This window comes from Rhinoderma darwinii, unplaced genomic scaffold (assembly GCF_050947455.1).
Source record: "Rhinoderma darwinii isolate aRhiDar2 unplaced genomic scaffold, aRhiDar2.hap1 Scaffold_2289, whole genome shotgun sequence".
Lineage (NCBI taxonomy): Eukaryota > Metazoa > Chordata > Amphibia > Anura > Rhinodermatidae > Rhinoderma > Rhinoderma darwinii.
This window is the reverse complement of record NW_027462601.1, coordinates 1-20,536: the sequence shown is the minus strand read 5'-3', so window position 1 is coordinate 20,536 and position 20,536 is coordinate 1. Positions and strand designations below refer to the sequence as shown.

The 20,536-nt window shown below is 41.8% G+C and overlaps 83 pseudogenes; all 83 read right to left on the bottom strand.

Annotated features, from left to right (window-relative positions):
• Positions 1-44: 44 nt before the first annotated feature.
• LOC142702385 (5S ribosomal RNA) lies at positions 45-163 on the bottom strand (annotated as a pseudogene).
• Positions 164-230: 67 nt separating this feature from the next.
• Positions 231-349, bottom strand: LOC142702265 (5S ribosomal RNA; annotated as a pseudogene).
• Positions 350-776: 427 nt separating this feature from the next.
• Positions 777-895, bottom strand: LOC142702334 (5S ribosomal RNA; annotated as a pseudogene).
• Positions 896-962: 67 nt separating this feature from the next.
• On the bottom strand, positions 963-1,081 carry LOC142702335 (5S ribosomal RNA; annotated as a pseudogene).
• Positions 1,082-1,148: 67 nt separating this feature from the next.
• Positions 1,149-1,267, bottom strand: LOC142702287 (5S ribosomal RNA; annotated as a pseudogene).
• A 67-nt stretch (positions 1,268-1,334) lies between these two features.
• Positions 1,335-1,453, bottom strand: LOC142702382 (5S ribosomal RNA; annotated as a pseudogene).
• Positions 1,454-1,520: 67 nt separating this feature from the next.
• Positions 1,521-1,639, bottom strand: LOC142702264 (5S ribosomal RNA; annotated as a pseudogene).
• A 67-nt stretch (positions 1,640-1,706) lies between these two features.
• LOC142702248 (5S ribosomal RNA) lies at positions 1,707-1,825 on the bottom strand (annotated as a pseudogene).
• A 67-nt stretch (positions 1,826-1,892) lies between these two features.
• Positions 1,893-2,011, bottom strand: LOC142702316 (5S ribosomal RNA; annotated as a pseudogene).
• A 253-nt stretch (positions 2,012-2,264) lies between these two features.
• LOC142702303 (5S ribosomal RNA) lies at positions 2,265-2,383 on the bottom strand (annotated as a pseudogene).
• A 67-nt stretch (positions 2,384-2,450) lies between these two features.
• LOC142702310 (5S ribosomal RNA) lies at positions 2,451-2,569 on the bottom strand (annotated as a pseudogene).
• A 67-nt stretch (positions 2,570-2,636) lies between these two features.
• On the bottom strand, positions 2,637-2,755 carry LOC142702256 (5S ribosomal RNA; annotated as a pseudogene).
• Positions 2,756-2,822: 67 nt separating this feature from the next.
• On the bottom strand, positions 2,823-2,941 carry LOC142702225 (5S ribosomal RNA; annotated as a pseudogene).
• Positions 2,942-3,008: 67 nt separating this feature from the next.
• On the bottom strand, positions 3,009-3,127 carry LOC142702403 (5S ribosomal RNA; annotated as a pseudogene).
• A 67-nt stretch (positions 3,128-3,194) lies between these two features.
• LOC142702392 (5S ribosomal RNA) lies at positions 3,195-3,313 on the bottom strand (annotated as a pseudogene).
• A 67-nt stretch (positions 3,314-3,380) lies between these two features.
• LOC142702381 (5S ribosomal RNA) lies at positions 3,381-3,499 on the bottom strand (annotated as a pseudogene).
• Positions 3,500-3,566: 67 nt separating this feature from the next.
• LOC142702254 (5S ribosomal RNA) lies at positions 3,567-3,685 on the bottom strand (annotated as a pseudogene).
• Positions 3,686-3,752: 67 nt separating this feature from the next.
• On the bottom strand, positions 3,753-3,871 carry LOC142702331 (5S ribosomal RNA; annotated as a pseudogene).
• A 67-nt stretch (positions 3,872-3,938) lies between these two features.
• LOC142702379 (5S ribosomal RNA) lies at positions 3,939-4,057 on the bottom strand (annotated as a pseudogene).
• Positions 4,058-4,310: 253 nt separating this feature from the next.
• LOC142702302 (5S ribosomal RNA) lies at positions 4,311-4,429 on the bottom strand (annotated as a pseudogene).
• A 67-nt stretch (positions 4,430-4,496) lies between these two features.
• On the bottom strand, positions 4,497-4,615 carry LOC142702309 (5S ribosomal RNA; annotated as a pseudogene).
• Positions 4,616-4,682: 67 nt separating this feature from the next.
• LOC142702244 (5S ribosomal RNA) lies at positions 4,683-4,801 on the bottom strand (annotated as a pseudogene).
• A 67-nt stretch (positions 4,802-4,868) lies between these two features.
• On the bottom strand, positions 4,869-4,987 carry LOC142702224 (5S ribosomal RNA; annotated as a pseudogene).
• Positions 4,988-5,054: 67 nt separating this feature from the next.
• On the bottom strand, positions 5,055-5,173 carry LOC142702305 (5S ribosomal RNA; annotated as a pseudogene).
• Positions 5,174-5,240: 67 nt separating this feature from the next.
• LOC142702278 (5S ribosomal RNA) lies at positions 5,241-5,359 on the bottom strand (annotated as a pseudogene).
• A 67-nt stretch (positions 5,360-5,426) lies between these two features.
• Positions 5,427-5,545, bottom strand: LOC142702276 (5S ribosomal RNA; annotated as a pseudogene).
• Positions 5,546-5,612: 67 nt separating this feature from the next.
• Positions 5,613-5,731, bottom strand: LOC142702332 (5S ribosomal RNA; annotated as a pseudogene).
• Positions 5,732-5,798: 67 nt separating this feature from the next.
• Positions 5,799-5,917, bottom strand: LOC142702363 (5S ribosomal RNA; annotated as a pseudogene).
• Positions 5,918-5,984: 67 nt separating this feature from the next.
• LOC142702212 (5S ribosomal RNA) lies at positions 5,985-6,103 on the bottom strand (annotated as a pseudogene).
• A 67-nt stretch (positions 6,104-6,170) lies between these two features.
• LOC142702404 (5S ribosomal RNA) lies at positions 6,171-6,289 on the bottom strand (annotated as a pseudogene).
• Positions 6,290-6,356: 67 nt separating this feature from the next.
• On the bottom strand, positions 6,357-6,475 carry LOC142702269 (5S ribosomal RNA; annotated as a pseudogene).
• A 67-nt stretch (positions 6,476-6,542) lies between these two features.
• LOC142702333 (5S ribosomal RNA) lies at positions 6,543-6,661 on the bottom strand (annotated as a pseudogene).
• A 67-nt stretch (positions 6,662-6,728) lies between these two features.
• LOC142702314 (5S ribosomal RNA) lies at positions 6,729-6,847 on the bottom strand (annotated as a pseudogene).
• A 67-nt stretch (positions 6,848-6,914) lies between these two features.
• LOC142702367 (5S ribosomal RNA) lies at positions 6,915-7,033 on the bottom strand (annotated as a pseudogene).
• Positions 7,034-7,100: 67 nt separating this feature from the next.
• Positions 7,101-7,219, bottom strand: LOC142702391 (5S ribosomal RNA; annotated as a pseudogene).
• A 67-nt stretch (positions 7,220-7,286) lies between these two features.
• On the bottom strand, positions 7,287-7,405 carry LOC142702345 (5S ribosomal RNA; annotated as a pseudogene).
• Positions 7,406-7,473: 68 nt separating this feature from the next.
• On the bottom strand, positions 7,474-7,592 carry LOC142702233 (5S ribosomal RNA; annotated as a pseudogene).
• A 67-nt stretch (positions 7,593-7,659) lies between these two features.
• On the bottom strand, positions 7,660-7,778 carry LOC142702231 (5S ribosomal RNA; annotated as a pseudogene).
• Positions 7,779-7,845: 67 nt separating this feature from the next.
• LOC142702272 (5S ribosomal RNA) lies at positions 7,846-7,964 on the bottom strand (annotated as a pseudogene).
• A 253-nt stretch (positions 7,965-8,217) lies between these two features.
• Positions 8,218-8,336, bottom strand: LOC142702355 (5S ribosomal RNA; annotated as a pseudogene).
• Positions 8,337-8,403: 67 nt separating this feature from the next.
• Positions 8,404-8,522, bottom strand: LOC142702297 (5S ribosomal RNA; annotated as a pseudogene).
• A 67-nt stretch (positions 8,523-8,589) lies between these two features.
• On the bottom strand, positions 8,590-8,708 carry LOC142702358 (5S ribosomal RNA; annotated as a pseudogene).
• A 68-nt stretch (positions 8,709-8,776) lies between these two features.
• LOC142702413 (5S ribosomal RNA) lies at positions 8,777-8,895 on the bottom strand (annotated as a pseudogene).
• A 67-nt stretch (positions 8,896-8,962) lies between these two features.
• On the bottom strand, positions 8,963-9,081 carry LOC142702230 (5S ribosomal RNA; annotated as a pseudogene).
• A 67-nt stretch (positions 9,082-9,148) lies between these two features.
• LOC142702365 (5S ribosomal RNA) lies at positions 9,149-9,267 on the bottom strand (annotated as a pseudogene).
• Positions 9,268-9,334: 67 nt separating this feature from the next.
• LOC142702241 (5S ribosomal RNA) lies at positions 9,335-9,453 on the bottom strand (annotated as a pseudogene).
• Positions 9,454-9,706: 253 nt separating this feature from the next.
• LOC142702364 (5S ribosomal RNA) lies at positions 9,707-9,825 on the bottom strand (annotated as a pseudogene).
• A 439-nt stretch (positions 9,826-10,264) lies between these two features.
• LOC142702281 (5S ribosomal RNA) lies at positions 10,265-10,383 on the bottom strand (annotated as a pseudogene).
• Positions 10,384-10,636: 253 nt separating this feature from the next.
• LOC142702263 (5S ribosomal RNA) lies at positions 10,637-10,755 on the bottom strand (annotated as a pseudogene).
• Positions 10,756-10,822: 67 nt separating this feature from the next.
• On the bottom strand, positions 10,823-10,941 carry LOC142702261 (5S ribosomal RNA; annotated as a pseudogene).
• Positions 10,942-11,008: 67 nt separating this feature from the next.
• On the bottom strand, positions 11,009-11,127 carry LOC142702339 (5S ribosomal RNA; annotated as a pseudogene).
• Positions 11,128-11,194: 67 nt separating this feature from the next.
• LOC142702343 (5S ribosomal RNA) lies at positions 11,195-11,313 on the bottom strand (annotated as a pseudogene).
• Positions 11,314-11,380: 67 nt separating this feature from the next.
• LOC142702359 (5S ribosomal RNA) lies at positions 11,381-11,499 on the bottom strand (annotated as a pseudogene).
• Positions 11,500-12,124: 625 nt separating this feature from the next.
• On the bottom strand, positions 12,125-12,243 carry LOC142702369 (5S ribosomal RNA; annotated as a pseudogene).
• A 67-nt stretch (positions 12,244-12,310) lies between these two features.
• Positions 12,311-12,429, bottom strand: LOC142702268 (5S ribosomal RNA; annotated as a pseudogene).
• Positions 12,430-12,683: 254 nt separating this feature from the next.
• Positions 12,684-12,802, bottom strand: LOC142702312 (5S ribosomal RNA; annotated as a pseudogene).
• Positions 12,803-13,241: 439 nt separating this feature from the next.
• On the bottom strand, positions 13,242-13,361 carry LOC142702344 (5S ribosomal RNA; annotated as a pseudogene).
• A 64-nt stretch (positions 13,362-13,425) lies between these two features.
• On the bottom strand, positions 13,426-13,544 carry LOC142702324 (5S ribosomal RNA; annotated as a pseudogene).
• A 66-nt stretch (positions 13,545-13,610) lies between these two features.
• Positions 13,611-13,729, bottom strand: LOC142702219 (5S ribosomal RNA; annotated as a pseudogene).
• Positions 13,730-13,796: 67 nt separating this feature from the next.
• LOC142702301 (5S ribosomal RNA) lies at positions 13,797-13,915 on the bottom strand (annotated as a pseudogene).
• Positions 13,916-13,982: 67 nt separating this feature from the next.
• Positions 13,983-14,101, bottom strand: LOC142702223 (5S ribosomal RNA; annotated as a pseudogene).
• Positions 14,102-14,168: 67 nt separating this feature from the next.
• Positions 14,169-14,287, bottom strand: LOC142702275 (5S ribosomal RNA; annotated as a pseudogene).
• A 68-nt stretch (positions 14,288-14,355) lies between these two features.
• Positions 14,356-14,474, bottom strand: LOC142702347 (5S ribosomal RNA; annotated as a pseudogene).
• A 67-nt stretch (positions 14,475-14,541) lies between these two features.
• Positions 14,542-14,660, bottom strand: LOC142702258 (5S ribosomal RNA; annotated as a pseudogene).
• A 67-nt stretch (positions 14,661-14,727) lies between these two features.
• On the bottom strand, positions 14,728-14,846 carry LOC142702228 (5S ribosomal RNA; annotated as a pseudogene).
• A 256-nt stretch (positions 14,847-15,102) lies between these two features.
• LOC142702326 (5S ribosomal RNA) lies at positions 15,103-15,222 on the bottom strand (annotated as a pseudogene).
• A 252-nt stretch (positions 15,223-15,474) lies between these two features.
• LOC142702405 (5S ribosomal RNA) lies at positions 15,475-15,593 on the bottom strand (annotated as a pseudogene).
• Positions 15,594-15,846: 253 nt separating this feature from the next.
• LOC142702255 (5S ribosomal RNA) lies at positions 15,847-15,965 on the bottom strand (annotated as a pseudogene).
• A 65-nt stretch (positions 15,966-16,030) lies between these two features.
• Positions 16,031-16,149, bottom strand: LOC142702290 (5S ribosomal RNA; annotated as a pseudogene).
• Positions 16,150-16,216: 67 nt separating this feature from the next.
• LOC142702260 (5S ribosomal RNA) lies at positions 16,217-16,335 on the bottom strand (annotated as a pseudogene).
• Positions 16,336-16,402: 67 nt separating this feature from the next.
• LOC142702330 (5S ribosomal RNA) lies at positions 16,403-16,521 on the bottom strand (annotated as a pseudogene).
• Positions 16,522-16,588: 67 nt separating this feature from the next.
• LOC142702214 (5S ribosomal RNA) lies at positions 16,589-16,707 on the bottom strand (annotated as a pseudogene).
• A 66-nt stretch (positions 16,708-16,773) lies between these two features.
• LOC142702257 (5S ribosomal RNA) lies at positions 16,774-16,892 on the bottom strand (annotated as a pseudogene).
• Positions 16,893-16,959: 67 nt separating this feature from the next.
• Positions 16,960-17,078, bottom strand: LOC142702323 (5S ribosomal RNA; annotated as a pseudogene).
• Positions 17,079-17,517: 439 nt separating this feature from the next.
• LOC142702317 (5S ribosomal RNA) lies at positions 17,518-17,636 on the bottom strand (annotated as a pseudogene).
• A 67-nt stretch (positions 17,637-17,703) lies between these two features.
• On the bottom strand, positions 17,704-17,822 carry LOC142702346 (5S ribosomal RNA; annotated as a pseudogene).
• Positions 17,823-17,889: 67 nt separating this feature from the next.
• Positions 17,890-18,008, bottom strand: LOC142702259 (5S ribosomal RNA; annotated as a pseudogene).
• Positions 18,009-18,264: 256 nt separating this feature from the next.
• On the bottom strand, positions 18,265-18,383 carry LOC142702308 (5S ribosomal RNA; annotated as a pseudogene).
• A 67-nt stretch (positions 18,384-18,450) lies between these two features.
• Positions 18,451-18,569, bottom strand: LOC142702321 (5S ribosomal RNA; annotated as a pseudogene).
• A 253-nt stretch (positions 18,570-18,822) lies between these two features.
• LOC142702370 (5S ribosomal RNA) lies at positions 18,823-18,941 on the bottom strand (annotated as a pseudogene).
• A 67-nt stretch (positions 18,942-19,008) lies between these two features.
• Positions 19,009-19,127, bottom strand: LOC142702399 (5S ribosomal RNA; annotated as a pseudogene).
• Positions 19,128-19,380: 253 nt separating this feature from the next.
• On the bottom strand, positions 19,381-19,499 carry LOC142702311 (5S ribosomal RNA; annotated as a pseudogene).
• Positions 19,500-20,122: 623 nt separating this feature from the next.
• LOC142702325 (5S ribosomal RNA) lies at positions 20,123-20,241 on the bottom strand (annotated as a pseudogene).
• Positions 20,242-20,536: the final 295 nt, after the last annotated feature.

Genomic DNA, 20,536 nt, shown 5'->3' with positions numbered 1-20,536 from the left:
CTTTTTAATCGATTGTGAAACAAAATCTAAACGACATAATAAAAAGTCAACCGCACCACGGATTCCCAGACAGTCTCCCACACTGGTACTAGCGAGGCCTTAAGCTGTGTAACTTCTGCGATCTGACGAGAGCAGGGACATTCAGCTTAGAATGGCCATTGACATTAAATGCTTTAATCCATAGTCCTTTTTAATCGATTGTGAAACAAAATCTAAACGACATAATAAAAATTCAACCGCACCACGGATTCCCAGACAGTCTCCCACACTGGTACTAGCGAGGCCTTAAGCTGTGTAACTTCTGCGATCTGACGAGAGCAGGGACATTCAGCTTAGAATGGCCATTGACATTAAAGGCTTTAATCCATAGTCCTTTTTAATCGATTGTGAAACAAAATCTAAACGACATAATAAAAATTCAACCACACCACGGATTCCCAGACAGTCTCCCACACCGGTACTAGCGAGGGCTTAAGCTGTGTAACTTCTGCATTCTGACGAGAGCAGGCACATTCAGCTTAGAATGGCCATTGACGTTAAATGCTTTAATCCATAGTCCTTTTTAATCGATTGTGAATCAAAATCTAAACGACATAATAAAAATTCAACCGCACCACGGATTCCCACACAGGTACTAGCGAGGCCTTAAGCTGTGTAACTTCTGCGATCTGACGAGAGCAGGCACATTCAGCTTAGAATGGCCATTGACATTAAAAGCCTTAATCCATAGTCCTATTTAATCTATTGTGAAACAAAATCTAAACAGCATAATAAAAAGTCAACCGCACCACGCATTCCGAGACAGTCTCCCACACTGGTACCAGCGAGGCCTTAAGCTGTGTAACTTCTGCGATCTGACGAGAGCAGGGACATTCAGCTTAGAATGGCCATTGACATTAAAGGCATTAATCCATAGTCCTTTTTAATCGATTGTGAAACAAAATCTAAACAACATAATAAAAACTCAACCGCACCACGGATTCCCAGACAGTCTCCCACACTGGTGCTAGCGAGGCCTTAAGCTGTGTAACTTCTGCGTTCGGACGAGAGCAGGCACATTCAGCTTAGAATGGCCATTGACGTTAAATGTTTTAATCCATAGTCCTATTTAATCTATTGTGAAACATAATCTAAACGACATAATAAAAAGTCAACCGCACCACGGATTCCCAGACAGTCTCCCACACTGGTACTAGCGAGGCCTTAAGCTGTGTAACTTCTGCGATCTGACGAGAGCAGGCACATTCAGCTTAGAATGAGCATTGACTTTAAATGCTTTAATCCATAGTCCTTTTTAATCGATTGTGAAACAAAATCTAAACGACATAATAAAAAGTCAACCGCACCACGGATTCCCAGACAGTCTCCCACACTGGTACTAGCGAGGCCTTAAGCTGTGTAACTTCTGCGATCTGACGAGAGCAGGGACATTCAGCTTAGAATGGCCATTGACATTAAATGCTTTAATCCATAGTCCTTTTTAATCGATTGTGAAACAAAATCTAAACGACATAATAAAAATTCAACCGCACCACGGATTCCCAGACAGTCTCCCACACTGGTACTAGCGAGGCCTTAAGCTGTGTAACTTCTGCGATCTGACGAGAGCAGGGACATTCAGCTTAGAATGGCCATTGACATTAAAGGCTTTAATCCATAGTCCTTTTTAATCGATTGTGAAACAAAATCTAAACGACATAATAAAAATTCAACCACACCACGGATTCCCAGACAGTCTCCCACACTGGTACTAGCGAGGCCTTAAGCTGTGTAACTTCTGCGTTCTGACGAGAGCAGGCACATTCAGCTTAGAATGGCCATTGACATTAAATGCTTTAATCCATAGTCCTTTTTAATCGATTGTGAAACAAAATCTAAACGACATAATAAAAAGTCAACCTCACCACGGATTCCAAGACAGTCTCCCACACTGGTACTAGCGAGGCCTTAAGCTGTGTAACTTCTGCGATCTGACGAGAGCAGGCACATTCAGCTTAGAATGGCCATTGACATTAAATGCTTTAATCCATAGTCCTTTTTAATCGATTGTGAAACAAAATCTAAACGACATAATAAAAAGTCAACCTCACCACGGATTCCCAGACAGTCTGCCACACTGGTACTAGCGAGGCCTTAAGCTGTGTAACTTCTGCGATCTGACGAGAGCAGGGACATTCCGCTTAGAATGGCCATTGACATTAAATGCTTTAATCCATAGTCCTTTTTAATCGATTGTGAAACAAAATCTAAACGACATAATAAAAATTCAACCGCACCACGGATTCCCAGACAGTCTCCCACACTGATACTAGCGAGGCCTTAAGCTGTGTAACTTCTGCGATCTGACGAGAGCAGGCACATTCAGCTTAGAATGGCCATTGACGTTAAATGCTCTAATCCATAGTCCTATTTAATCTATTGTGAAACAAAATCTAAACGACATAATAAAAAGTCAACCGCACCACGGATTCCCAGATAGTCTCCCACACTGGTACTAGCGAGGCGTTAAGCTGTGTAACTTCTGCGATCTAACGAGAGCAGGCACATTCAGCTTAGAATGGCCATTGACATTAAATGCTTTAATCCATAGTCCTTTTTAATCGATTGTGAAACAAAATCTAAACGACATAATAAAAAGTCAACGGCACCACGGATTCCCAGACAGTCTCCCACACTGGTACTAGCGAGGCCTTAGGCTGTGTAACTTCTGCGATCTGACGAGAGCAGGCACATTCAGCTTAGAATGGCCATTGACATTAAAAGCCTTAATCCATAGTCCTATTTAATCTATTGTGAAACAAAATCTAAACAACATAATAAAAAGACAACCACACCACGGATTCCCAGACAGTCTCCCACACTAGTACTAGTGAGGCCTTAAGCTGTGTAACTTCTGCGTTCTGACGAGAGCAGGCACATTCAGCTTAGAATGGCCATTGACGTTAATTGCTTTAATCCATAGTCCTATTTAATCTATTGTGAAACAAAATCTAAACGACATAATAAAAAGTCAACCGCACCACGGATTCCCAGACAGTCTCCCACACTGGTACTAGCAAGGCCTTAAGCTGTGTAACTTCTGCGATCTGACGAGAGCAGGCACATTCAGCTTAGAATGGCCATTGACATTAAATGCTTTAATCCATAGTCCTTTTTAATCGATTGTGAAACAAAATCTAAACGACATAATAAAAAGTCAACCGCACCACGGATTCCCAGTCAGTCTCCCACACTGGTACTAGCGAGGCCTTAAGCTGTGTAACTTCTGCGATCTGACGAGAGCAGGCATATTCAGCTTAGAATGGCCATTGACATTAAATGCTTTAATCCATAGTCCTTTTTAATCGATTGTGAAACAAAATCTAAACGAGATAATAAAAAGTCAACCGCACCACGGATTCCCAGACAGTCTCCCACACTGGTACTAGCGAGGCCTTAAGCTGTGTAACTTCTGCGATCTGACGAGAGCAGGGACATTCAGCTTAGAATGGCCATTGACATTAAATGCTTTAATCCATAGTCCTTTTTAATCGATTGTGAAACAAAATCTAAACGACATAATAAAAAGTCAACCGCACCACGGATTCCCAGACAGTCTCCCACACTGGTACTAGCGAGGCCTTAAGCTGTGTAACTTCTGCGATCTGACGAGAGCAGGCACATTCAGCTTAGAATGTCCATTGACATTAAATGCTGTAATCCATAGTCCTTTTTAATCGATTGTGAAACAAAATCTAAACGACATAATAAAAATTCAACCGCACCACGGATTCCCAGACAGTCTCCCACACTGGTACTAGCGAGGCCTTAAGCTGTGTAACTTCTGTGTTCTGACGAGAGCAGGCACATTCAGCTTAGAATGGCCACTGACGTTAAAAGCTTTAATCCATAGTCCTATTTAATCGATTGTGAAACAAAATCTAAACGACATAATAAAAAGTCAACTGCACCACGGATTCCCAGACAGTCTCCCACACTGGTACTAGCGAGGCCTTAAGCTGTGTAACTTCTGCGATCTGACGAGAGCAGGCACATTCAGCTTAGAATGGCCATTGACATTAAATGCTTTAATCCATAGTCCTTTTTAATCGATTGTGAAACAAAATCTAAACGACATAATAAAAAGTCAACCTCACCACGGATTCCCAGACAGTCTGCCACACTGGTACTAGCGAGGCCTTAAGCTGTGTAACTTCTGCGATCTGACGAGAGCAGGGACATTCCGCTTAGAATGGCCATTGACATTAAATGATTTAATCCATAGTCCTTTTTAATCGATTGTGAAACAAAATCTAAACGACATAATAAAAATTCAACCGCACCACGGATTCCCAGACAGTCTCCCACACTGATACTAGCGAGGCCTTAAGCTGTGTAACTTCTGCGATCTGACGAGAGCAGGCACATTCAGCTTAGAATGGCCATTGACGTTAAATGCTCTAATCCATAGTCCTATTTAATCTATTGTGAAACAAAATCTAAACGACATAATAAAAAGTCAACCGCACCACGGATTCCCAGATAGTCTCCCACACTGGTACTAGCGAGGCGTTAAGCTGTGTAACTTCTGCGATCTAACGAGAGCAGGCACATTCAGCTTAGAATGGCCATTGACATTAAATGCTTTAATCCATAGTCCTTTTTAATCGATTGTGAAACAAAATCTAAACGACATAATAAAAAGTCAACGGCACCACGGATTCCCAGACAGTCTCCCACACTGGTACTAGCGAGGCCTTAGGCTGTGTAACTTCTGCGATCTGACGAGAGCAGGCACATTCAGCTTAGAATGGCCATTGACATTAAAAGCCTTAATCCATAGTCCTATTTAATCTATTGTGAAACAAAATCTAAACAACATAATAAAAAGACAACCACACCACGGATTCCCAGACAGTCTCCCACACTAGTACTAGTGAGGCCTTAAGCTGTGTAACTTCTGCGTTCTGACGAGAGCAGGCACATTCAGCTTAGAATGGCCATTGACGTTAATTGCTTTAATCCATAGTCCTATTTAATCTATTGTGAAACAAAATCTAAACGACATAATAAAAAGTCAACCGCACCACGGATTCCCAGACAGTCTCCCACACTGGTACTAGCGAGGCCTTAAGCTGTGTAACTTCTGCGATCTGACGAGAGCAGGCACATTCAGCTTAGAATGGCCATTGACATTAAATGCTTTAATCCATAGTCCTTTTTAATCGATTGTGAAACAAAATCTAAACGACATAATAAAAAGTCAACCGCACCACGGATTCCCAGTCAGTCTCCCACACTGGTACTAGCGAGGCCTTAAGCTGTGTAACTTCTGTGTTCTGACGAGAGCAGGCACATTCAGCTTAGAATGGCCACTGACGTTAAATGCTTTAATCCATAGTCCTATTTAATCGATTGTGAAACAAAATCTAAACGACATAATAAAAAGTCAACTGCACCACGGATTCCCAGACAGTCTCCCACACTGGTACTAGCGAGGCCTTAAGCTGTGTAACTTCTGCGATCTGACGAGAGCAGGGACATTCCGCTTAGAATGGCCATTGACCTTAAATGCTTTAATCCATAGTCCTTTTTAATCGATTGTGAAACAAAATCTAAACGACATAATAAAAATTCAACCGCACCACGGATTCCCAGACAGTCTCCCACACTGATACTAGCGAGGCCTTAAGCCGTGTAACTTCTGCGATCTGACGAGAGCAGGCACATTCAGCTTAGAATGGCCATTGACATTAAAAGCCTTAATCCATAGTCCTATTTAATCTATTGTGAAACAAAATCTAACCTACATAATAAAAAGTCAACCGCACCACGGATTCCCAGACAGTCTCCCACACTGGTACTAGCGAGGCGTTAAGCTGTGTAACGTCTGCGATCTAACGAGAGCAGGAACATTCAGCTTAGAATGGCCATTGACATTAAATGCTTTAATCCATAGTCCTTTTTAATCGATTGTGAAACAAAATCTAAACGACATAATAAAAAGTCAACGGCACCACGGATTCCCAGACAGTCTCCCACACTGGTACTAGCGAGGCCTTAAGCTGTGTAACTTCTGCGATCTGACGAGAGCAGGCACATTCAGCTTAGAATGGCCATTGACATTAAAAGCCTTAATCCATAGTCCTATTTAATCTATTGTGAAACAAAATCTAAACAACATAATAAAAAGTCAACCACACCACGGATTCCCAGACAGTCTCCCACACTGGTACTAGCGAGGCCTTAAGCTGTGTAACTTCTGCGATCTGACGAGAGCAGGCACATTCAGCTTAGAATGGCCATTGACATTAAAAGCCTTAATCCATAGTCCTATTTAATCTATTGTGAAACAAAATCTAAACAACATAATAAAAAGTCAACCACACCACGGATTCCCAGACAGTCTCCCACACTGGTACTAGCGAGGCCTTAAGCTGTGTAACTTCTGCGATCTGACGAGAGCAGGGACATTCAGCCTAGAATGGCCATTGACATTAAAGGCTTTAATCCATAGTCCTTTTTAATCGATTGTGAAACAAAATCTAAACGACATAATAAAAATTCAACCACACCACGGATTCCCAGACAGTCTCCCACACTGGTACTAGCGAGGCCTTAAGCTGTGTAACTTCTGCGTTCTGACGAGAGCAGGCACATTCAGCATAGAATGGCTATTGACGTTAAATGCTTTAATCCATAGTCCTATTTAATCTATTGTGAAACAAAATCTAAACGACATAATAAAAAGTCAACCGCACCACGGATTCCCAGACAGTCTCCCACACTGGTACTAGCAAGGCCTTAAGCTGTGTAACTTCTGCGATCTAACGAGAGCAGGCACATTCAGCTTCGAATGGCCATTGACGTTAAATGCTTTAATCCATAGTCCTTTTTAATCGATTGTGAAACAAAATCTAAACGACATAATAAAAAGTCAACCGCACCACGGATTCCCAGACAGTCTCCCACACTGGTACTAGCGAGGCCTTAAGCTGTGTAACTTCTGCGATCTGACGAGAGCAGGCACATTCAGCTTAGAATGGCCATTGACATTAAAAGCCTTAATCCATAGTCCTATTTAATCTATTGTGAAACAAAATCTAAACAACATAATAAAAAGTCAACCGCACCACGGATTCCCAGACAGTCTCCCACACTGGTACTAGCGAGGCCTTAAGCTATGTAACTTCTGCGTTCTGACGAGAGCAGGCACATTCAGCTTAGAATGGCCATTGACGTTAAATGTTTTAATCCATAGTCCTATTTAATCTATTGTGAAACAAAATCTAAACGACATAATAAAAAGTCAACCGCACCACGGATTCCCAGACAGTCTCCCACACTGGTACTAGCAGGGCCTTAAGCTGTGTAACTTCTGCGATCTAACGAGAGCAGGCACATTCAGCTTACAATGGCCATTGACATTAAATGCTGTAATCCATAGTCCTTTTTTAATCGATTGTGAAACAAAATCTAAACAACATAATAAAAATTCAACCGCACCACGGATTCCCAGACAGTCTCCCACACTGGTACTAGCGAGGCCTTAAGCTGTGTAACTTCTGCGATCTGACGAGAGCAGGCACATTCAGCTTAGAATGGCCATTGACATTAAATGCTTTAATCCATAGTCCTTTTTAATCGATTGTGAAACAAAATCTAAACGACATAATAAAAATTCAACCGCACCACGGATTCCCAGACAGTCTCCCACACTGGTACTAGCGAGGCCTTAAGCTGTGTAACTTCTGCGATCTGACGAGAGCAGGCACATTCAGCTTAGAATGGCCATTGACATTAAATGTTTTAATCCATAGTCCTTTTTAATCGATTGTGAAACAAAATCTAAACGACATAATAAAAATTCAACCACACCACGGATTCCCAGACAGTCTCCCACAATGGTACTAGCGAGGCCTTAAGCTGTGTAACTTCTGCGTTCTGACGAGAGCAGGCACATTCAGCTTAGAATGGCCATTGACGTTAAATGCTTTAATCCATAGTCCTATTTAATCTATTGTGAAACAAAATCTAAACGACATAATAAAAAGTCAACCGCACCACGGATTCCCAGACAGTCTCCCACACTGGTACTAGCGAGGCCTTAAGCTGTGTAACTTCTGCGATCTGACGAGGGCATTCACATTCAGCTTAGAATGGCCATTGACCTTAAATGCTTTAATCCACAGTCCTTTTTAATCGATTGTGAAACAAAATCTAAACGACATAATAAAAAGTCAACCGCACCACGGATTCCCAGACAGTCTCCCACACTGGTACTAGCGAGGCCTTAAGCTGTGTAACTTCTGCGATCTGACGAGAGCAGGCACATTCAGCTTAGAATGGCCATTGACATTAAAAGCCTTAATCCATAGTCCTATTTAATCTATTGTGAAACAAAATCTAAACAACATAATAAAAAGTCAACCGCACCACGGATTCCCAGACAGTCTCCCACACTGGTACTAGCGAGGCCTTAAGCTATGTAACTTCTGCGTTCTGACGAGAGCAGGCACATTCAGCTTAGAATGGGCATTGACGTTAAATGTTTTAATCCATAGTCCTATTTAATCTATTGTGAAACAAAATCTAAACGACATAATAAAAAGTCAACCACACCACGGATTCCCAGACAGTCTCCCACACTGGTACTAGCAGGGCCTTAAGCTGTGTAACTTCTGCGATCTGACGAGAGCAGGCACATTCAGCTTACAATGGCCATTGACATTAAATGCTGTAATCCATAGTCCTTTTTTAATCGATTGTGAAACAAAATCTAAACAACATAATAAAAATTCAACCGCACCACGGATTCCCAGACAGTCTCCCACACTGGTACTAGCGAGGCCTTAAGCTGTGTAACTTCTGCGATCTGACGAGAGCAGGCACATTCAGCTTAGAATGGCAATTGACATTAAATGCTTTAATCCATAGTCCTTTTTAATCGATTGTGAAACAAAATCTAAACGACATAATAAAAATTCAACCGCACCACGGATTCCCAGACAGTCTCCCACACTGGTACTAGCGAGGCCTTAAGCTGTGTAACTTCTGCGATCTGACGAGAGCAGGCACATTCAGCTTAGAATGGCCATTGACATTAAATGTTTTAATCCATAGTCCTTTTTAATCGATTGTGAAACAAAATCTAAACGACATAATAAAAATTCAACCACACCACGGATTCCCAGACAGTCTCCCACAATGGTACTAGCGAGGCCTTAAGCTGTGTAACTTCTGCGTTCTGACGAGAGCAGGCACATTCAGCTTAGAGAGGCCATTGACGTTAAATGCTTTAATCCATAGTCCTATTTAATCTATTGTGAAACAAAATCTAAACAACATAATAAAAAGTCAACCGCACCACGGATTCCCAGACAGTCTCCCACACTGGTACTAGCGAGGCCTTAAGCTGTGTAACTTCTGCGATCTGACGAGGGCAGGCACATTCAGCTTAGAATGGCCATTGACCTTAAATGCTTTAATCCACAGTCCTTTTTAATCGATTGTGAAACAAAATCTAAATGACATAATAAAAAGTCAACCGCAACACGGATTCCCAGACAGTCTCCCACACTGGTACTAGCGAGGGATTAAGCTGTGTAACTTCTGCGATCTGACAAGAGCAGGCACATTCAGCTTAGAATGGCCACTGACATTAAATGCTTTAATCCATAGTCCTTTTTAATCGATTGTGAAACAAAATCTAAACGACATAATAAAAAGTCAACCTCACCACGGATTCCCAGACAGTCTCCCACACTGGTACTAGCGAGGCCTTAAGCTGTCTAACTTATGCGATCTGACGAGAGCAGGGACATTCAGCTTAGAATGGCCATTGACATTAAATGCTTTAATCCATAGTCCTTTTTAATTGATTGTGAAACAAAATCTAAACGACATAATAAAAATTCAACCACACCACGGACTCCCAGACAGTCTCCCACACTGGTACTAGCGAGGCCTTAAGCTATGTAACTTCTGCGATCTGACAAGAGCAGGCACATACAGCTTAGAATTGCCATTGACGTTAAATGCTTTAATCCATAGTCCTATTTAATCTATTGTGAAACAAAATCTAAACGACATAATAAAAAGTCAACCACACCACGGATTCCCAGACAGTCTCCCACACTGGTACTAGCGAGGCGTTAAGCTGTGTAACTTCTGTGATCTAACGAGAGCAGGCACATTCAGCTTAGAATGGCCATTGACATTAAATGCTTTAATCCATAGTCCTTTTAAATCGATTGTGAAACAAAATCTAAACGACATAATAAAAAGTCAACCGCACCACGAATTCCCAGACAGTCTCCCACACTGGTACTAGCGAGGCCTTAAGCTGTGTAACTTCTGCGATCTGACGAGAGCAGGCACATTCAGCTTAGAATGGCCATTGACATTAAAAGCCTTAATCCATAGTCCTATTTAATCTATTGTGAAACAAAATCTAAACAACATAATAAAAAGTCAACCACACGACGGATTCCCAGACAGTCTCCCACACTGGTACTAGCGAGGCCTTAAGCTGTGTAACTTCTGTGATCTGACGAGAGCAGGGACATTCAGCTTAGAATGGCCATTGACATTAAATGCTTTAATCCATAGTCCTTTTTAATCGATTGTGAAACAAAATCTAAACGACATAATTAAAATTCAACCGCACCACGGATTCCCAGACAGTCTCCAACGCTGGTACTAGCGAGGCCTTAAGCTGTGTAACTTCTGCGTTCTGACGAGAGCAGGCACATTCAGCTTAGAATGGCCATTGACGTTAAATGCTTTAATCCATAGTCCTTTTTAATCGATTGTGAAACAAAATCTTATTGACATAATAAAAATTCAACCGCACCACGGATTCCCAGACAGTCTCCAACGCTGGTACTAGCGAGGCCTTAAGCTGTGTAACTTCTGCGTTCTGACGAGAGCAGGCACATTCAGCTTAGAATGGCCATTGACGTTAAATGCTTTAATCCATAGTCCTATTTAATCTATTGTGAAACAAAATCTAAACAACATAATAAAAAGTCAACCGCACCACGGATTCCGAGACAGTCTCCCACACTGGTACTAGCGAGGCCTTTATCTGTGTAACTTCTGCGATCTGACGAGAGCAGGCACATTCAGCTTAGAATGGCCATTGACATTAAAAGCCTTAATCCATAGTCCTATTTAATCTATTGTGAAACAAAATCTAAACGACATAATAAAAAGTCAACCGCACCACGGATTCCCAGACAGTCTCCCACACTGGTACTAGCGAGGCCTTAAGCTGTGTAACTTCTGCGATCTGACGAGAGCAGGCACATTCAGCTTAGAATGGCCATTGACATTAAATGCTTTAATCCATAGTCCTCTTTAATCGATTGTGAAACAAAATCTAAACAACATAATAAAAAGGCAACCGCACCACGGATTCCCAGACAGTCTCCCACACTGGTACTAGCGAGGGCTTTAGCTGTGTAACTTCTGCGATCTGACGAGAGCAGGGACATTCAGCTTAGAATGGCCATTGACATTAAATGCTTTAATCCATAGTCCTTTTTAATCGATTGTGAAACAAAATCTAAACGACATAATAAAAATTCTACCGCACCACGGATTCCCAGACAGTCTCCCACACTGGTACTAGCGAGGCCTTAAGCTGTGTAACTTCTCCGATCTGACGAAAGGAGGCCACATTCAGCTTAGAATGGCCATTGACGTTAAATGCTTTAATCCATAGTCCTATTTAATCTATTGTGAAACAAAATCTAAACGACATAATAAAAAGTCAACCACACCACGGATTCCCAGACAGTCTCCCACACTGGTACTAGCGAGGCGTTAAGCTGTGTAACTTCTGCAATCTAACGAGAGCAGGCACATTCAGCTTAGAATGGCCATTGACATTAAATGCTTAAATCCATAGTCCTTTTTAATCGATTGTGAAACAAAATCTAAACGACATAATAAAAAGTCAACCGCACCACGGATTCCCAGACAGTCTCCACACTGGTACTAGCGAGGCCTTAAGCTATGTAACTTCTGCGATCTGACGAGAGCAGGCACATACAGCTTAGAATTGCCATTGACGTTAAATGCTTTAATCCATAGTCCTATTTAATCTATTGTGAAACAAAATCTAAACGACATAATAAAAAGTCAACCGCACCACGGATTCCCAGACAGTCTCCCACACTGGTACTAGCGAGGCGTTAAGCTGTGTAACTTCTGTGATCTAACGAGAGCAGGCACATTCAGCTTAGAATGGCCATTGACATTAAATGCTTTAATCCATAGTCCTTTTAAATCGATTGTGAAACAAAATCTAAACGACATAATAAAAAGTCAACCGCACCACGAATTCCCAGACAGTCTCCCACACTGGTACTAGCGAGGCCTTAAGCTGTGTAACTTCTGCGATCTGACGAGAGCAGGCACATTCAGCTTAGAATGGCCATTGACATTAAAAGCCTTAATCCATAGTCCTATTTAATCTATTGTGAAACAAAATCTAAACAACATAATAAAAAGTCAACCACACAACGGATTCCCAGACAGTCTCCCACACTGGTACTAGCGAGGCCTTAAGCTGTGTAACTTCTGTGATCTGACGAGAGCAGGGACATTCAGCTTAGAATGGCCATTGACATTAAATGCTTTAATCCATAGTCCTTTTTTAATCGATTGTGAAACAAAATCTAAACGACATAATAAAAATTCAACCGCACCACGGATTCCCAGACAGTCTCCAACGCTGGTACTAGCGAGGCCTTAAGCTGTGTAACTTCTGCGATCTGACGAGAGCAGGGACATTCAGCTTAGAATGGCCATTGACATTAAATGCTTTAATCCATAGTCCTTTTTAATCGATTGTGAAACAAAATCTAAACGACATAATAAAAATTCAACCGCACCACGGATTCCCAGACAGTCTCCCACACTGGTACTAGCGAGGCCTTAAGCTGTGTAACTTCTGCGATCTGACAAAAGGAGGCACATCCAGCTTAGAATGGCCATTGACGTTAAATGCTTTAATCCATAGTCCTATTTAATCTATTGTGAAACAAAATCTAAACGACATAATAAAAAGTCAACCACACCACGGATTCCCAGGACAGTCTCCCACACTGGTACTAGCGAGCCGTTAAGCTGTGTAACTTCTGCAATCTAACGAGAGCAGGCACATTCAGCTTAGAATGGCCATTGACATTAAATGCTTTAATCCATAGTCCTTTTAATCGATTGTGAAACAAAATCTAAACGACATAATAAAAAGTCAACCGCACCACGGATTCCCAGACAGTCTCCCACACTGGTACTAACGAGGCCTTAAGCTGTGTAACTTCTGCGATCTGACGAGAGCAAGGCACATTCAGCTTAGAATGGCCATTGCCATTAAAAGCCTTAATCCATAGTCTATTTAATCTATTGTGAAACAAAATCTAAACAACAATAAAAAGTCAACCGCACCACAGATTCCCAGACAGTCTCCCACACTGGTACTAGCGAGGCCTTAAGCTGTGTAACTTCGGCGATCTGACGAGAGCAAGCACATTCAGCTTAGAATGGCCATTGACATTAAAAGCCTTAATCCATAGTCCTAATTAATCTATTGTGAAACAATATCTAAACAACATAATAAAAGTCCACCGCACCACGGATTCCCAGACAGTCTCCCAAACTGGTACTAGCGAGGCCTTAAGCTGTGTAACTTCTGCGTTCTGACGAGAGCAGGCACATTCAGCTTAGAATGGCCATTGACATTAAAGCCTTAATCCATAGTCCTATTTAATCTATTGTGAAACAAAAATCTAAACAACATAATAAAAAGTCAACCGCACCACAGATTCCCAGACAGTCTGCCACACTGGTACTAGCGAGGCCTTAAGCTGTGTAACTTCTGCGATCTGACGAGAGCAGGGACATTCAGCTTAGAATGGCCATTGACATTAAATGCTTTAATCCATAGTCCGTTTTAATCGATTGTGAAACAAAATCTAAACGACATAATAAAAAGTCTACCGCACCACGGATTCCCAGACAGTCTCCCACACTGGTACTAGCGAGGCCTTAAGCTGTGTAACTTCTGCGATCTGACGAGAGCAGGGACATTCAGCTTAGAATGGCCATTGACATTAAATGCTTTAATCCATAGTCCTTTTTAATCGATTGTGAAACAAAATCTAAACGACATAATAAAAATTCAACCGCACCACGGATTCCCAGACAGTCTCCCACACTGGTACTAGCGAGGCCTTAAGCTGTGTAACTTCTGCGATCTGACGAGAGCAGGCACATTCAGCTTAGAATAGCCATTGACATTAAATGCTTTAATCCATAGTCCTTTTTAATCTATTGTGAAAAAAAAATCTAAACGACATAATAAAAAGTCAACCGCACCACGGATTCCCAGACAGTCTCCCACACTGGTACTAGCGAGGCGTTAAGCTGTGTAACTTCTGCGATCTAACGAGAGCAGGCACATTCAGCTTAGAATGGCCATTAACGTTAAATGCTTTAATCCATAGTCTTTTTTAATCGATTGTGAAACAAAATCTAAACGACATAATAAAAAGTCAACCGCACCACGGATTCCCAGACAGTCTCCCACACTGGTACTAGCGAGGGCTTAAGCTGTGTAACTTCTGCGATCTGACGAGAGCAGGCACATTCAGCTTAGAATGGCCATTGACATTAAATGCTTTAATCCATAGTCTTTTTTAATCGATTGTGAAACAAAATCTAAACGACATAATAAAAATTCAACCGCACCACGGATTCCCAGACAGTCTCCCACACTGGTACTAGCGAGGCCTTAAGCTGTGTAACTTCTGCGATCTGACGAGAGCAGGCACATTCAGCTTAGAATGGCCATTGACATCAAAAGCCTTAATCCATAGTCCCTATTTAATCTATTGTGAAACAAAATCTAAACAACATAATAAAAAAGGCAACCGCACCACGGATTCCCAGACAGTCTCCCACACTGGTACTAGCGAGGCGTTAAGCTGTGTAACTTCTGCGATCTAACGAAAGCAGGCACATTCAGCTTAGAATGGCCATTGACATTAAATGCTTTAATCCATAGTCCTTTTTAATCGATTGTGAAACAAAATCTAAACGACATAATAAAAAAGTCAACCGCACCACAGATTCCCAGACAGTCTCCCACCACTGGTACTAGCGAGGCCTTAAGCTGTGTAACTTCTGCGATCTGACGAGAGCAGGGACATTCAGCTTAGAATGGCCATTGACATTAAATGCTTTAATCCATAGTCTTTTTTAATCGATTGTGAAACAAAATCTAAACGACATAATAAAAATTCACCGCACCACGCATTCCCAGACAGTCTCCCACACTGTTACTAGCAAGGCCTTAAGCTGCGTAACTTCTGCGATCTGACAAGAGCAGGGACATTCAGCTTAAAATGGCCATTGACATTAAATGCTTTAATCCATAGTCCTTTTTAATCGATTGTGAAACAAAATCTAAACGACATAATAAAAATTCAACAGCACCATGGATTCCCAGACAGTCTCCCACACTGGTACTAGCGAGGCCTTAAGCTGCGTAACTTCTGCGATCTGACGAGAGCAGGCACATTCAGCTTAGAATGGCCATTGACATTAAATGCTTTAATCCATAGTCCTTTTTAATCGATTGTGAAACAAAATCTAAACGACATAATAAAAAGTCAACCGCACCACGGATTACCAGACAGTCTCCCACACTGGTACTAGCGAGGCGTTAAGCTGTGTAACTTCTGCGATCTAACGAGAGCAGACACATTCAGCTTAGAATGGCCATTGACATTAAATGCTTTAATCCATAGTCCTTTTTAATCGATTGTGAAACAAAATCTAAACGACATAATAAAAAGTCAACCGCACCACGAATTCCCAGACAGTCTCCCACACTGGTACTAGCGAGGCCTTAAGCTGTGTAACTTCTGCGATTTGACGAGAGCAGGCACATTCAGCTTAGAATGGCCATTGACATTAAAAGCCTTAATCCATAGTCCTATTTATCTATTGTGAAACAAAATCTAACAACATAATAAAAAGTCAACCGCACCACGGATTCCCAGACTGTCTCCCACACTGGTACTAGCGAGGCCTTAAGCTGAGTAACTTCTGCGATCTGACGAGAGCAGGGACATTCAGCTTAGAATGGCCATTGACATTAAATGCTTAATCCATAGTCCTTTTTAATCGATTGTGAAACAAAATCTAAACGACATAATAAAAAATTCAACCGCACCACGGATTCCCAGACAGTCTCCAACGCTGGTACTAGCGAGGCCTTAAGCTGTGTAACTTCTGCGTTCTGACGAGAGCAGGCACATTCAGCTTAGAATGGCCATTGACGTTAAATGCTTTAATCCATAGTCCTATTTAATCTATTGTGAAACAAAATCTAAACAACATAATAAAAAGTCAACCGCACCACGGATTCCCAGACAGTCTCCCACACTGGTACTAGCGAGGCCTTAAGCTGTGTAACTTCTGCGATCTGACGAGAGCAGGCACATTCAGCTTAGAATGGCCATTGACATTAAAAGCCTTAATCCATAGTCCTATTTAATCTATTGTGAAACAAAATCGAAACAACATAATAAAAAGTCAACCGCACCACGGATTCCCAGACAGTCTCCCACACTGGTACTAGCGAGGCCTTAAGCTGTGTAACTTCTGCGATCTGACGAGAGCAGGCACATTCAGCTTAGAATGGCCATTGAATTAAATGCTTTAATCCATAGTCCTATTTAATCTATTGTGAAACAAAATCTAAACGACATAATAAAAAGTCAACCGCACCACGGATTCCCAGACAGTCTCCCACACTGGTACTAGCGAGGGCTTAAGCTGTGTAACTTCTGCGATCTGACGAGAGCAGGCACATTCAGCTTAGAATGGCCATTGACAATAAATGCTTTAATCCATAGTCCTTTTTTTTCGCTTGTGAAACAAAATCTAAACGACATAATAAAAAGTCAACCGCATCACGGATTCCCAGACAGTCTCCCACACTGGTACTAGCGAGGCCTTAAGCTGTGTAACTTCTGCGATCTGACGAGAGCAGGGACATTCAGCTTAGAATGGCCATCGACATTAAATGCTTTAATCCATAGTCCTTTTTAATCGATTGTGAAACTAAATCTAAACGACATAATAAAAATTCAACCACACCACGGACTCCCAGACAGTCTCCCACACTGGTACTAGCGAGGCCTTAGGCTATGTAACTTCTGCGATCTGACGAGAGCAGGCACATACAGCTTAGAATTGCCATTGACGTTAAATGCTTTAATCCATAGTCCTATTTAATCTATTGTGAAACAAAATCTAAACGACATAATAATAAGTCAACCGCACCACGGATCCCAGACAGTCTCCCACACTGGTACTAGTGAGGCCTTAAGCTGTGTAACTTCTGCGATCTGACGAGAGCAGGCACATTCAGCTTTAGAACGGCCATTGACATTAAAAGCCTTAATCCATAGTCCTATTTAATCTATTGTTGAAACAAATCGAAACAACATAATAAAAAGTCAACCGCACCACGGATTCCCAGACAGTCTCCCACACTGGTACTAGCGAGGCCTTAAGCTGTGTAACTTCTGCGATCTGACGAGAGCAGGCACATTCAGCTTAGAATGGCCATTGACATTAAAAGCCTTAATCCATAGTCCTATTTAATCTATTGTGAAACAAAATCTAAACAACATAATAAAAAGTCAACCACACGACGGATTCCCAGACAGTCTCCCACACTGGTACTAGCGAGGCCTTAAGCTGTGTAACTTCTGCGATCTGACGAGAGCAGGGACATTCAGCTTAGAATGGCCATTGACGTTAAATGCTTTAATCCATAGTCCTTTTTAATCGATTGTGAAACAAAATCTTATTGACATAATAAAAATTCAACCGCACCACGGATTCCCAGACAGTCTCCAACGCTGGTACTAGCGAGGCCTTAAGCTGTGTAACTTCTGCGTTCTGACGAGAGCAGGCACATTCAGCTTAGAATGGCCATTGACGTTAAATGCTTTAATCCATAGTCCTATTTAATCTATTGTGAAACAAAAATCTAAACAACATAATAAAAAGTCAACCGCACCACGATTCCGAGACAGTCTCCCACACTGGTACTAGCGAGGCCTTTTATCTGTGTAACTTCTGCGATCTGACGAGAGCAGGCCACATTCAGCTTAGAATGGCCATTGACATTAAAAGCCTTAATCCATATGTCCTATTTAATCTATTGTGAAACAAAATCTAAACGACATAATAAAAAGGCAACCGCACCACGGATTCCCAGACAGTCTCCCACACTGGTACTAGCAAGGCCTTAAGCTGTGTTACTTCTGCGATCTGACGAGAGCAGGCACATTCAGCTTAGAATGGCCATTGACAATAAATGCTTTAATCCATAGTCCTTTTTAATCGATTGTGAAACAAAATCTAAACGACATAATAAAAAGGCAACCGCACCACGGATTCCCAGACAGTCTCCCACACTGGTACTAGCGAGGCCTTAAGCTGTGTAACTTCTCCGATCTGACGAAAGGAGGCACATTCAGCTTAGAATGGCCATTGACGTTAAATGCTTTAATCCATAGTCCTATTTAATCTATTGTGAAACAAAATCTAAACGACATAATAAAAAGTCAACCACACCACGGATTCCCAGACAGTCTCCCACACTGGTACTAGCGAGGCGTTAAGCTGTGTAACTTCTGCAATCTAACGAGAGCAGGCACATTCAGCTTAGAATGGCCATTGACATTAAATGCTTTAATCCATAGTCCTATTTAATCTATTGTGAAACAAAATCTAAACGACATAATAAAAAGTCAACCGCACCACGGATTCCCAGACAGTCTCCCACACTGGTACTAGCGAGGCGTTAAGCTGTGTAACTTCTGTGATCTAACGAGAGCAGGCACATTCAGCTTAGAATGGCCATTGACATTAAATGCTTTAATCCATAGTCCTTTTAAATCGATTGTGAAACAAAATCTAAACGACATAATAAAAAGTCAACCGCACCACGAATTCCCAGACAGTCTCCCACACTGGTACTAGCGAGGTCTTAAGCTGTGTAACTTCTGCGATCTGACGAGAGCAGGCACATTCAGCTTAGAATGGCCATTGACATTAAAAGCCTTAATCCATAGTCCTATTTAATCTATTGTGAAACAAAATCTAAACAACATAATAAAAAGTCAACCACACGACGGATTCCCAGACAGTCTCCCACACTGGTACTAGCGAGGCCTTAAGCTGTGTAACTTCTGTGATCTGACGAGAGCAGGGACATTCAGCTTAGAATGGCCATTGACATTAAATGCTTTAATCCATAGTCCTTTTTAATCGATTGTGAAACAAAATCTAAACGACATAATAAAAATTCAACCGCACCACGGATTCCCAGACAGTCTCCAACGCTGGTACTAGCGAGGCCTTAAGCTGTGTAACTTCTGCGATCTGACGAGAGCAGGGACATTCAGCTTAGAATGGCCATTGACATTAAATGCTTTAATCCATAGTCCTTTTTAATCGATTGTGAAACAAAATCTAAACGACATAATAAAATTCAACCGCACCACGGATTCCCAGACAGTCTCCCACACTGGTACTAGCGAGGCCTTAAGCTGTGTAACTTCTGCGATCTGACAAAAGGAGGCACATCCAGCTTAGAATGGCCATTGACGTTAAATGCTTTAATCCATAGTCCTATTTAATCTATTGTGAAACAAAATCTAAACGACATAATAAAAAGTCAACCACACCACGGATTCCCAGACAGTCTCCCACACTGGTACTAGCGAGCCGTTAAGCTGTGTAACTTCTGCAATCTAACGAGAGCAGGCACATTCAGCTTAGAATGGCCATTGACATTAAACGCTTTAATCCATAGTCCTTTTTAATCGATTGTGAAACAAAATCTAAACGACATAATAAAAAGTCAACCGCACCACGGATTCCCAGACAGTCTCCCACACTGGTACTAACGAGGCCTTAAGCTGTGTAACTTCTGCGATCTGACGAGAGCGGCACATTCAGCTTAGAATGGCCATTGCCATTAAAAGCCTTAATCCATAGTCCTATTTAATCTATTGTGAAACAAAATCTAAACAACATAATAAAAAGTCAACCGCACCACAGATTCCCAGACAGTCTCCCACACTGGTACTAGCGAGGCCTTAAGCTGTGTAACTTCGGCGATCTGACGAGAGCAAGCACATTCAGCTTAGAATGGCCATTGACATTAAAAGCCTTAATCCATAGTCCTATTTAATCTATTGTGAAACAAAATCTAAACAACATAATAAAAGTCACCGCACCACGGATTCCCAGACAGTCTCCCCAAACTGGTACTAGCGAGGCCTTAAGCTGTGTAACTTCTGCGTTCTGACGAGAGCAGGCACATTCAGCTTAGAATGGCCATTGACATTAAAAGCCTTAATCCATAGTCCTATTTAATCTATTGTGAAACAAAATCTAAACAACATAATAAAAAGTCAACCGCACCACAGATTCCCAGACAGTCTCCCACACTGGT